The sequence below is a fragment of the Ambystoma mexicanum genome, chromosome 5p, assembly GCF_040938575.1.
Source record: "Ambystoma mexicanum isolate Mex_15411 chromosome 5p, UKY_AmexF1_1, whole genome shotgun sequence".
In the NCBI taxonomy this organism is placed as follows: domain Eukaryota; kingdom Metazoa; phylum Chordata; class Amphibia; order Caudata; family Ambystomatidae; genus Ambystoma; species Ambystoma mexicanum.
Genome location: NC_090930.1, coordinates 44,613,237 through 44,626,558, shown reverse-complemented (window position 1 = coordinate 44,626,558; position 13,322 = coordinate 44,613,237). Strand labels below are relative to the sequence as shown.

The 13,322-nt window shown below is 46.6% G+C and overlaps 1 protein-coding gene across 1 annotated transcript in view; it reads right to left on the bottom strand.

Moving 5' to 3' along the window:
- IL2RG (interleukin 2 receptor subunit gamma) overlaps nt 1-13,322 on the bottom strand; it is a 507,701-nt gene that overhangs the window by 12,338 nt on the left and 482,041 nt on the right. The window lies entirely within an intron of this gene.

Sequence of the window (13,322 nt, the reverse complement as noted above, 5' to 3'; positions counted from 1 at the left end):
TGCCTCTTCATGATCTGATATGATAGGTTATTTATGACGCGCTTAATACCCAGAGGTTTCTAAGCGCGGACCCGGGGATCGAACCTGTAGTGCTCTGCGTCGCCTTGCTTCCAAGGCAAGCACATTGCCACTGAGCTATCCTCCGGAGAACTCACGCAGAGTTCTCCTTGCTTGGCACCCACCCACCAGTGGCCACAAAAGTAGCATCATGTGGGGGTGGGGGCTTCATTCTCTGCCCTCCCCGGAGTAGGAGGGGAGTGGAGGATGGCAGCAGATCACTAAGCGTACACAGGGTGTATGCGTGCAAGCTTGGTTGTGTTTGTGTGATTTTGCCAGTGAGTGGATGTCTGCACATGTGCTGGCTGTGTTTGTATGTCTGCCTGTCTCTGACATCTGCAGGGATACATGGATGTGTCTGTGTGTGGTTTTGTTTGCATGAGGTGCCACTTGATAAGTGCACAAGAGTGTGTGCTGCCTGTGTGTGTGTGTGTGCGGGTGCCTCCATGAGTATGTGCTTGTCTTCATAGGTGTGCATGATCGTGAGTGTCTGTGTATGTATCTGTTGGCGTTTGCTTGCATGGGTGTGAGTGCTCATTAGTGTGCAGATGTAGTGGGAAGGCCATGCCGGCAACATTGAGGATATGGTGGGAGTTCCAGGCTATTTATGGAAGTGAAAGTTCATATTATAGCAATGAATGCGTGGACTGACAGCACGGCCTGTATGTAGCCAGTAAGATAGCTCAGGAAGTTAAGCGCTTGCCTTGACCTGCAGTCACAGCGTCGAATCCCAGGAGGCCTGACTTGCCCTGAAACCTTTTGAAGTCAATAAACAGATCACCAGTGGGTAAGAATAACAGCATCTTCTGCAGTGCTTAGAAGCTGGATGCATTAAACAGATGATGTCCTAATTATGAGTTATAACTAAATCAAGCCACTGCATGGATGCTTTATTTATTTATTTATTTATTTATTGTATTTGTTGGTAGCGCCAAAACCTAGAGGTATCACAGCGCTAAGGGTACATACTTAGGACTCGAAGGACAATAGTGTGGTAGTTAGATGGCATCATAGAACTTGAGTCATCACAAGAAAGCGGTTACATTACATCTTAAAATCGTATCACAGGGAGTTGCGTTACACCATAGCATGTGAGCCAAGTTCAGAGTAGGCAGGGCAGTCCACTTTTACATATATTTGTTGAACAGCAAAGTTTTCAATTTTGTACGGGAAGAGTGCACAGGTTGGTTCATCTTGGATCTGCTGAGGGGGGGCGTTCCACAGTGTGGGGGCGATGGCGGTGAAGCAGGAGCCCCCGGCTCTCATTCTAGCAAATCTAGGTATGTTCAGAGCTGTTGACGTGGAGGAGCGCAGATTGCGTACATTGTGTCTCTTGGTAATGCGGTTGGTGAGGTAAGGGGGAGCAGTGTTATGTCAACAGCGGTAGGTGATGGCAAGGAGTTTAAATTCGATGCAGGCTTTGATTGGAAGCCAGCGTGCATCCCGTCTGATGTGAGAGATGTGGTCAGAACGTTCAAGCCCCAAACTGCTCGGAGGGCGTTGTTCTGGAGCAGTTGGAGTTTGCTAATGTTTTCGGTGGAGGTCCCTGCTAGTATAACATTGCAGTAGTCTAGTTTGCTACCTATGATGGCTCTGGTTAGGGTGAGGAATTTCCTGGAGAGGTTTCCAAGTTTGGTACAGTAGGCTGCGGAGCACGTGACGCTTTGACATGTTTTTGTATACTTCAGCGTCATGGGCGCATACAGGGATGGTATTACCATCTATGCAAAAAGAAGAGAAGGTGGGGCTGAGGAGATTAAGGCGATGTGGGGAACCCACAATGAGGAGCTCTGTTTTTCCGTCATTCAGGCAGAGATGATGCTGAGACGCGATTGATGTTAGTAGAGTCTATGTCGTGGTCGCCAGTGATGTAGACGAGGACCTGAGTATCATCGGCAAAGTTGGTATATGGGATGTTGAGGCTGTCCAAAGAGGGGGTCACAGAGGGGTTTGGTATGCATGTTATGGAGAGTAGGGGAGAGGCAGGATCTCTGTGGGACACCATAGGAAACAGGTATGGGGTCAGCAGATTCAGAGCCCGCAAAGACCCTAGTGAATCTGTCGGATAGGAAAGATTAGATCCATAGGGTGGCTTCAGGGAAGAGGTGGAAGGTGGTGGTAAGATGTGAGCAGAGGATTTTGTTATCTACTAGGTCGAAAGCTGCAGAGAGGTCTAACAGTAGGAGGATCGCCAGCTTACCATTATCCCTAATGTGATCGAGCTGGATCTTGAGGTCAAGGAGGGCAGATTCGATGCTGTGTCTGGATCTGAAGCCTGATTGGAGGGCGCCTAGAAGATTGTGGCTTTCAGGATGTAGTTGTAGCTGCGAAAACTTTGTGAGTGTCCAGTGATTTGAGGGCAGTGCACGGCAATATGTTCGGTCATTAAGATGTGTACCGGGCACCGCTGCCCTTAGCATGGCCTCCAGGTCTTCTGGGGCATCTGGAAGAGAGTGGGGGGGGCTTTGGTGAGTTGGGAGGAGAAGGAAGGGCAAGAGTGCAGGGCTTTGTGTTGAAGTTGCAGATCGGAAGTACCCCGAGTTCTGCATGCCTGTGAGCTTTTTAGATGTGAAGTGTAGGAGGCATAGAAGGCCTGTTGTCTCCAGGGAGGCAGCCTCGAGACTGAAGTGTTGGCGTGTGTTGGTCCGGGGCTGAGTATGCCACTTTTAGTTAGAGGTGTAACTTTGTGATGTTTGAAGCATGGGGACAGTATCTTTTTTTAAGCTGTTTTGCATATGTGTGTGGAGTGTAAGGTGGAGAGAAATTGATGCATGACGAGACCTCTGAGCTTATGGTGTCTTTAGCTGTATATGAGGCCTGTCCTGTGTACATGATGTCAGTACCTGGTCATATGGGGAGACATCAGAGCTTATGATGCCTTTAGATGCATATGAGGTGTCACCCAGGTATGTCAGTACGTGGTCATTTGAGGCCACTCCTGACACCATCCTGCTCCCCTATGTTGCTCGTATGCCTCGCTTCTCCCCATGTAGCCTGCCCACCCTGCCCTCGTTTTCACCTGTGCACATCCGGCTTGTGCCCCTTCTACCTATATTTCTTACCCCACTATGTCCCTCACACCTATGGCAGTAGCTCAGACCTTTCACTATACAAAAGCCCAAACTACTGGGTTTGTCAACTTTACGTATGACAGACATTTTATAGTCTGTGTTCATTTTGCAGTACACTATAAAGACATGTTGAAGTGGGCTTTGTCTTACAGACCAAGCGTGACCCCGGTGACCTTAAGGACCCTGTGCAAATAAAGTCACTTATTGTAACTATGATCTGGGTCCCGCATTTAAACTTAAACATCATTTTGTTATTTTTTTTAACCTTTTGTTTCTTGGCTCTGAACGCTTTCCTGATTCCCTTAGAATAGGGCGTGGCCTACCTCATTGACGTCGAATGCCTGTCCAATCATCGGGCAGTTGCATCTTTGCCATTTTGGGCACAGTTTTTAGAAAATGTTGTCTCAGTGCAGTTTAATGATTGCATAATTAATCAAAGTTTGTTAGCTCCACGTCACTCTGGTTTCCGTACATAATGCAGCACGTAAACAGCCGCCTTGCATAGCCTGGAAGATGCGTGCAACGTTTTAGATGATGCTGGCTCGTGCTTATTTCTTTCTTTATTTATTTACTTTAGCTTGTTAGTCCTGCTTGATTTGTCGGCTGCTTTCAACACCATTGATCACATTATATTTAGAATACAGGCCCCCCCCTATTTTCTATACATATATAGAAGTAACAGGATTTTGGGGAATTAGAAAGAAGAGAAATAGATACCTCGATTCCCTGTTCCAAGAGGGCGGGAGGAGACGCACTAAAAAAGATTCCAAGTGGGGGTATTTAAGGATTCCTGAGGCAAGGCCAAAAAGAAGAGTGTGTATAAAACTCAAACATGTGGTAAAACGTGAGATGGGATACATTAGATGAAGATAGAAAAGGAAGGTGTACGCAGAAATGTAAAAGTGCACAAGTGTATGGGGTTATAAATATAGATTAGGGGATATAAAACAATAGTAAACAATTAAGTTGATCTTCGGATTTTTAAATTAAGAGATTGAGGTCAATCAGGAGGATACAAATCATACGATAATAAATACAGAGATTCGTAAAATATCAATCATAAAACGAGACCAGTGCAATCGATAGAAAGTGTAAACGAAGGAACAAAAAGAACATCATTGCATAGATTTCTAAAGTGGTTAAAGAACATTTTTTTGGTAATAAGAGGCGATTGATGGTGCCTGCTCAAAGTAATCAGTGCCGTATACTTAATGTAAATAAAAGATCTGGTAAGTATTGACAGTCGCGATCGACTCGACACTCCTCTTATAGACCTATGGTCAGACGCACGACTAATAAAACACTCATGCCGTGGCCTCAGGAGGGTTCATTGTCAAAAACAGTATTGCAACATATGACAACATATGTACATGCTACATACAAGGGGAAGACGTTACAGAAAAGATTGGCCTTTTTAGAGTTGTGGGAAATGTATCAGAGCGAGAAAGAAGATCCGCCTGAGAAGGAGTGGCTGCTTAATCAGCATATAGAAGAGGAGGAGGTCACGCCTTTGGCTCCCCTCTCCACTCCTGAAAAACTTCTTTCCCCTTCTAAAAAAAAGAGCGAGACACTTAAGTGGCATTTTGCCAGATTCTTTGAGTCTGGTTATTTGAGTCCAAGATCAGCCTTAATTCCACATATTGATGCAGCTTGTGAATCTGCCAATCTTCATGTTTGCTTTCACATCTGTAGAATCGTAATATTTTTCTGCGGCTCACTTTCGGGTGCTGGTGCAGTCTTTGGTGGTATCCGGCAGTGATTTGGGTAATTCTATTCCAGTTTGTCTTGCCCAATCTTGCCTTGCCCCTTTTGAAAGCTGCATTAATGCCGCCGCCCGCGGTGTGCAGGGAGCAAGGAAGTTCGAGCATATTACTCCCATTTGAAGGTTGTTTTTAAATGGCTGTGTATTTTGTGCAATGCCATTTATTGTCAGTCACCGCTCTACTTCGCTGAGAAACTGAAGATGTCTCGGAGGTCTACAGGCCTCTTCATCTGGGACTCCCTACATTTAAAAGAGTCTTTTCTAAGAAAAGCTCCTTCACATTTTCCACAGTCTGTCCATGGACAATGCCCCTCCACCCAATCAACGCAAGATCTCGAATCATTTGAAAATCAGGAAGGCCTTAAAGAATTCTACTTTTAAGTGATGTGCCATCTCTTATCATAGATTCATTCTTCTAGTCAACTCTTCTCATTTCGTTTTATTGTAACTTTTTTAAAATCTCTGTACATTGTATTGTTTCATGGTTTTATTTGCTCTGATGCATTCGTGCACCCACTTCATGCTTTATAAAAACTGTAAATAATTAAATACAAATATTATATGGTTTCAGTTTGGAGGGATTGATGGTGTTTCCGGAATGTATTCCAAAACAATTAGCATGGTTCTACTGCAAGACAAGACTGCACACGAGATGGTTCAATACCACACGAGGATGGCTCAAGACCAATGAGGATGGTTCAATACCACACGAGGATGGTTCAAGACCAATGAGGATGGTTCTACTGCAAGACCACATGAGGATGGGTCAAGTCCAAGGAGGATGGTTCAAGACCACATGAGGATGATTCAAACCCAATGAGGATGGTTCAAGACCACACAAGGATGGTTCAAGACCAATGAGGATGGTTCTACTGCAAGACCACATGAGGATGGTTCAAGGCCAATGAGGATGGTTCAAGACCAATGAGGATGGTTCTACTGCAAGACCAATTAGAATGGTTCAAGACCAATGAGGATGGTTCTACTGCAAGACCACATGAGGATAGTTCAAGGCCAATGAGGATGGTTCAAGACCACATGAGGATGATTCAGGACCAATGAGGATGGTTCAGGACCACACAAGGATGGTTCAAGACCAATGAGGATGGTTCTACTGCAAGACCACATGAGGATGGGTCAAGTCCAAGGAGGATGGTTCAAGACCACATGAGGATGATTCAAACCCAATGAGGATGGTTCAAGACCACACAAGGATGGTTCAAGACCAATGAGGATGGTTCTACTGCAAGACCACATGAGGATGGTTCAAGGCCAATGAGGATGGTTCAAGACCAATGAGGATGGTTCTACTGCAAGACCAATTAGAATGGTTCAAGACCAATGAGGATGGTTCTACTGCAAGACCACATGAGGATAGTTCAAGGCCAATGATGATGGTTCAAGACCACATGAGGATGATTCAGGACCAATGAGGATGGTTCAGGACCACACAAGGATGGTTCAAGACCAATGAGGATGGTTCTACTGCAAGACCACATGAGGATGGGTCAAGTCCAAGAAGGATGGTTCAAAACCACATGAGGATGATTCAAACCCAATGAGGGTGGTTCAAGACCACACAAGGATGGTTCAAGACCAATGAGGATGGTTCTACTGCAAGACCACATGAGGATGGTTCAAGGCCAATGAGGATGGTTCAAGACCACACAAGAATTGTTCAAGGCCAATGAGGATGGTTCAAGACCACATGAGGATGGTTCTACTGCAAGGCCACATGAGGATGGTTCAAGGCCAATGAGGATGGTTCAAGACCACATGAGGATGGTTTAAGACCAATCAGGATGGTTCTACTGCAAGACCACACAAGGATGGTTCAAGACCAATGAGGATGGTTCTACTGCAAGACCACATGAGGATGGTTCAAGGCCAATGAGCATGGTTCAAGACCACACAAGGATGGTTCAAGGCCAATGAGGATGGTTCAAGACTACATGAGGATGGTTCTACTGCAAGGCCACATGAGGATGGTTCACGGCCAATGAGGATGGTTCAAGACCATGTGAGGATGGTTTAAGACCAATCAGGATGGTTCTACTGCAAGACCACATGAAGATGGTTCAAGTCCAAGGAGGTTGGTTCAAGACCACATGAGGATGGTTCAAGACCACATAAGGATGGTTCAAGACCACATGAGCATGGTTCAAGACCACATGAGGATGGCTCAAGACCAATGAGCATGGTTCAAGACTACATGAGGATGGTTCTACTGCAAGGCCACATGAGGATGGTTCAAGGCCAATGAGGATGGTTCAAGACCACATGAGGATGGGTTAAGACCAATCAGGATGGTTCTACTGCAAGACCACACAAGGATGGTCAAGACCAACGAGGATGGTTCTACTGCAAGACCACATGAGGATGGTTCAAGGCCAATGAGGATGGTTCAAGACCACACAAGGATGGTTCAAGGCCAATGAGGATGGTTCAAGACTACATGAGGATGGTTCTACTGCAAGGCCACATGAGGATGGTTCAAGGCCAATGAGGATGGTTCAAGACCACATGAGGATGGTTTAAGACCAATCAGGATGGTTCTACTGCAAGACCACATGAGGATGGCTCAAGTCCAAGGAGGTTGGTTCAAGACCACATGAGGATGGTTCAAGACAACATAAGGATGGTTCAAGACCAATGAGCATGGTTCAAGACCACATGAGGATGGTTCAAGACCAATGAGCATGGTTCAAGACCACATGAGGATGGTTCAAGACCAATGAGCATGGTTCAAGACCAAATGAGGATGATTCAGTACCAATGAGGATGGTTCTACTGCAAGACCACATGCTTGCATTCTGCTTAATCTTTTTTTACTACTAAAAGAACCAGCATATACATGTGACTCCCAAAAAGACTGCATTTTCCAAGAAAGCCCTGGTAATCATGTGACATAAATGGCCAGTCCAGAACGCAGCCACACACACACCTCATTGTCCTCCTGGGCTCCTATTTCTTTCTAACCCATGGATCATACTTCCTCTGCTGCTATTGGTGGAGAAGCGCTCCCTCCCTCCACACTGCAAGCCAATCCCTGGGCTGACAGGCGCTCCTAAAATCTAAGCAAGAGAGGACCAGGCGAGCAGCATTGCCAGAGCCTCCCCCAAATGATGGAACCTCATCTCTCTCAGGACGAGGTCTGCTCTCATCGCAAGCCAGGCCCGGGACAAGTGACTGCTTAAGGTGCAATGGTGGGGCGGGATGCTGGCTCAAGTCCAGGCCCTGCAGAAAGTGACCAGCAAAGGGTGCAAAGCTGCCACTAGGCCTGGTGATAGGCTTTGGCCAGTGGCCTGCAGACCCAAAATGGGGAAAACCTCTCCATTGGGTTCTACCGGGCTGCTCGGAAGATTTTCACAGTAGCCTTTGGGCATGGCTGCAGGCCAGGCCAAGGGGCGCATTGCCTGTCTTGGGGGCGACTGGAGAAGAGCTGAAGGTCCTCCCTAGTCAAAGCAGACAGTTGCTATGTCCCACTGGGCATGAAAGTTGACATTCATGAAAGACACGTTGGTTAAAGAGACATTATGGTTAAGTTGGTCTTACAGAAGCCATAGCAATGTACTTAAAACATTGACAAAAGGATGTTCTGTTCAAGTTGGCTTCACAAACACCATTGAAATTCAGTGAACAAAATGTTGTCAATGGGATGTTATGTTGAGTCCCAAAGACAAGAAACCAAAGGTATTTCAAGAAGCCCTGGTTTCATGGTCCACCTTGAAGAACCCCATTAACTTCTAAATCCTCTTCTTTGCCTTTTTAAAGATATATCCTAGAACATCGACATTTGCTGCTCAAATAATTTTCCTGCACCCTGAGTGCCCCTTTTTTTCTCAAAGTCTGCATTTCTTGAGTTTCTCTTACAGGCAGAACTGGACTGGCCTACAGAGAATTTTGGAGATCTCCAGATTTCCCTGTAGGCCAGTTCACCCCTACCCTGGGTACAGCGGCCCACTGGGAAATCTCCAGGATTCCATGTAGGCCAGTCCACCCTTGCCCAGGGTACAGAAGGCCACCAGGAAATCTGCAGACTTCTCTGTAGGTCAGTCTGCCGCTCCCAGAATTCCCCGTAGGCCAGTCCAGCCTTGCCCAGGGTACAGTGACCCACTGGGCAATCTCCAGACTTCCCTGTAGGCCAGTCCACCCTTGCCCAGGGTACAGCGATCCACCGGGAAATCTCCAGACTTCCCTGTAGATCAGTCCACCGCTCCCGGAATTCCCTGTAGGCCAGTCCAGCCTTGCCTAGAGTACAGCGACCCACTGGGAAATCTCCAGACTTCCCTGTAGGCCAGTCCACCCTTGCCCAGGGTACAGAAGGCCACCAGGAAATCTGCAGACTTCTCTGTAGGCCAGTCTGCCACTCCCAGAATTCCCTGTAGGCCAGTCCAGCCTTGCCCAGGGTACAGCGACCCACTGGGAAATCTCCAGACTTCCCTGTAGGCCAGTCCACCCTTGGTCAGGGTACAGAAGGCCACCAGGAAATCTGCAGACTTCTCTGTAGGCCAGTCCGCCGCTGTATGTTTGTTTGTTTGTTTATTTATTTGGTATAGCGCAGAAGACCAAACCCGCAAGGGTAGCTGGGCGCAGGCAGTACAAGGATACTTGAGAACTTAGTTACAATACAAGAAATGGTTGTACAGAGGAGAGGAAAGCATATACAGGCAGTACAGAAAAATACCGAAATGTAGATAGAGTCGGTTGTCTGGCGACCAGTAATCTAGTTATGCTCATCCGCAGTCTCTAGAATACGTGGCGGTAAGGTGGTCAGGCTAAGTGTCGAAGGAGCGAATCCAGGTGAGGACTTTCCGCCTGAAGCTAGTGTAGGGTTGGTCCATTCTGAGGTCAAGGGGGAGTCTGTTCCAGGTTTGGGCAGCTATGACCGGGAAGCTGGAGCCGCCCGCTGTGCTCTTTTTATATCTGGGCACCACTAATGTGTAGGCATTCGTCGTTCTGGTGGGTCGGTTTGAGATTCTCTTGTTGATTCTGTTTGCCAGGTAGGGGGGCGCTATGTTGTTAAGGCATTTGGAGGTAAGGGATAAGGTCTTAAGCGCAATCCTGTCTTTGATTTTTAGCCAGTGAATATTTTTCCTAGCGGTGGAGATATGAACTCTGTTAGGAATGTTTAAGGCTGCTCTGATAGCGTTGTTTTGGAGCGTTTGGAGCTTGTCATGGATGTATTTGTTAGAACCAGCATATAGGGCATTGCAGTAATCCAGCTTGGATATGATAAGTGCGTTCGCTAGGGTAATGCAACTAGCTTCCGTTAGGAATGGTCTACATGCTCGGATCAGTTTGCAGGTGTATGCAGTGGAGGATGCTAGTGAGTTGGTTTGTTTCTTGAAGTTGAGCGCTGAGTCAAGATAGACCCCGAGAGTTTTAACTGCAGGCATCACTTTAATGATATTATTGTCTATGTTAAATGAGGCATAATTAGGGTCCAATTTTTTGATGGCCAACTCTGAGCCGAGGATCAGTAGCTCAGTTTTGTCGTCGTTCAGGCAGAGGCCGTGAGATGCCATCCATGCCTGAATGAGAGAAATATATCTTATTCACTAAGGCTGTATCTGCCAAGAAGTTGCCTGAGAGAGGAATATGGATCTGCGTGTCGTCAGCGTAATTAGTGTAGATGACACCCAGTCTATCCAACTTGTCGAACAGAGGCTTAGTGAAGATGTTATACATCGTTGGAGATACACATGATCCTTGGGGGACACCGCATGAAACTTGTGTGGGATCAGCAGCTGCTAGGGGGGAGAATACTCGCATTGTCCGGTTTGCCAGGAAGGATTGTACCCAGGTTATGGCATCACTTGAAAAATGAGCGGCAGAACTGAGGTGATTGCATAAAACTGCGTGATCTACCAAGTCGAAGGCCGCAGAAAGGTCAAGGAGGAGTAGCATAGCTGATTTGCCATTGTCCTTCAACTCGTCAATTTGGGTCTTGAGGTCAATCAGGGCTGTCTCGGTTCCATGAAGGGGACGGAAGCCTGATTGCCGAGAGCCTAGTAAGTTGTTAGCTTCTAAGTAATCCTGTATTTGCAGATACGCTACTCTGTCAATGATTTTAAGCAAGAAAGGGACGGTGGTGATGGGTCTGTAGTTTGTCGGTATAGCAGGGTCAAGTGTTTGTTTTTTTAGGAGGGGGAGCACCCAGGAGTGTTTTAGGTTATTGGGCACTAGGTTTGACTTAAAGGATGCATTGATGAGTTTAGAGATGAAGGGGGCTAGGTCTCTAGCTGCATCTTTTATGATTTGGGGAGGGCAGTTGTCTCCTTTGCAGTTGGATGGTTTTAGAGATAGTATGATTTTTTCTGTCTCTAGTATGGTTACTTGTCTGAAGCTGAATGGGTGAGGGGTGTTAGGCTGGTTTAAGGGCGGCTCTGAGTGAGGTATGGGTTCGGTTTGCAGGAGCAGGGCGGCTTTTTTATTAGCGATTTTGGTTTGGAGCAGGCTAATTTTGCCCGCGAGGGCATTTTGTATATTAGTGCACCAGAGTTTATTTTTAGGGATGTTATCAGTCGGGGGTATGGGTGATTCCATTTCCCGGAGGATGGAGAATAGTTCCTTGGTATCTGATTTAGCCTTAGAAATTCTGTTGTTAAAGGTGTTCCTTTTGGTGGTTATAATTTCCTTTTTATACTGTTTGGCAAGTGTGGTTAGTTTGATTTTGTTCTCTTGCCAAATTGCTTGTAGCTTTCTTTTTTGGATTCTGAGGTCTTTCAGCTGTGGTGTGAACCAGTTGTTCAGGTGACAGAGTTGTTTACTTTTGCGAGTTTTGGTGGGAGCAATCAAGTCTAGTGCCTTAGTCATCGTGTTGTTGTATACTTCCACAAGCAGAGTAGGGTCTGTAGTAGTGTCTAGATTGTCGAGTGTGGGGAGAAGGTGAGGTAGGAGTCTTTCTGCTGTGATATCTTTTTTACTTCTGGTGGGGAGAGGCGGGGCCATGAGTATGGGTTTGGGTCGGATGAGGTCAAGAGAGGCGTTGAATGCAATTAAGTAGTGGTCGGTACAAGATTGTGGCAGAATGTTGGTGATGCTAATGTTGCAGTTCCGATCAGCGACCCAGTCTAAGGTCCTACCTTTGACGTGAGTGGGGGAGCAGACTTTTTGAGTTAAGGCATGGTCATTCAAGATTGTAGCAATGGATAGGGCGTGTTTGTCATTACAGTCATTGAAGCCCAAGTTAAAGTCTCCCAGTAGTAGGATTTGAGCATGGTCTTTAGTGTTATTGGTTAGGATACTAGTTAGGTCATCTTCAAAGGATCCTAGTGGTCCAGGAGGTCTGTAGATGACGTGCATGGTGAGGGTGCGGCTGAACGAGAGGTGAAGTTTAGCGGTAAGGAGTTCACATGATTGGAATAGTACGTTAGTAGCTAATTTGATAGGTAGAGAGGATTTGTGGATAATGGCTAGGCCACCTCCTTTGGTGTGAGGTCTGTCAACTCTTAGTAGTTGGTAGCCATCCGGTATTGCTAGCATGATGGCTGGGCCAGCCGCCTCATGGAGCCATGTTTCGGTTATGACTAGTAGGTCTAGGTTCTCATTCGTTAAGGTGTCAGAGATCTCTGTAGCGTGGGCTACCATGGATCTAGCATTGACTAGTGAACCAGTAAGTGATAAGGTATTGGCTGGTGTAGTAGTAGGAGGTTGTTTATTTTTAGTTGGGGTGTCTCTTTGTGACAGTGTCTGGTTAGGTGTTATGAAAGAGGCAGATTTGGTGTGTTGCGAGCGTTTATTTGCTAGATCAATGTAACCTCTGTGGTTATGGTAGGATGATGGTTCGTGTAGGCTGGGCAATCTTGCCCTCAGCCTCATGTTTCTGTCTTTAGGAGGGTGTGAGGCGGCAAGTGCAAGTGCCATAGTGGTGAGGAGGCTCAGTATAAGGTGAAGTGTTTGGAGTGGGGGAGTTTCCATAGTGGTCATAGGCAGGGAAGAGTGGTGAGGCAACTCCAAGTTTGGGCTAAAGGGTGTAGGCAGGTGGCGTGTGCAGTCTAGTGTGGTAGTCTAGGCGGGAGCAGGAGTGCTAAGACCTATGTGGGCCGGTGAGCTGGGCAGGCAGAAGTGGTGGCAAGCTGGCAGTGCAAGTTAGTTGACAAGGCAGTATTTTGCCTAAATGCGAGAGTCACAGTGCAGCCAGAAATCATATTAATAGCATAGTAAAAACCAGGGCAGTGTTTCACCTAGATGCAAGAGTCGCAGTGCAGCCAGAAATCATATTAATAGCATAGTAAAAACCAGGGCAGTGTTTCACCTAGATGCAAGAGTCACAGTGCAGCCAGAAATCACATTAATAGCATAGTAAAAACCAGGGCAGTGTTTCACCTAGATGCAAGAGTCACAGCGCAGCCAGAAATCACATTAATAGCATAGTAAAAACCAGGGCAGTGTTTCACCTAGATGCAAGAGTCGCAGTGCAGCCAGAA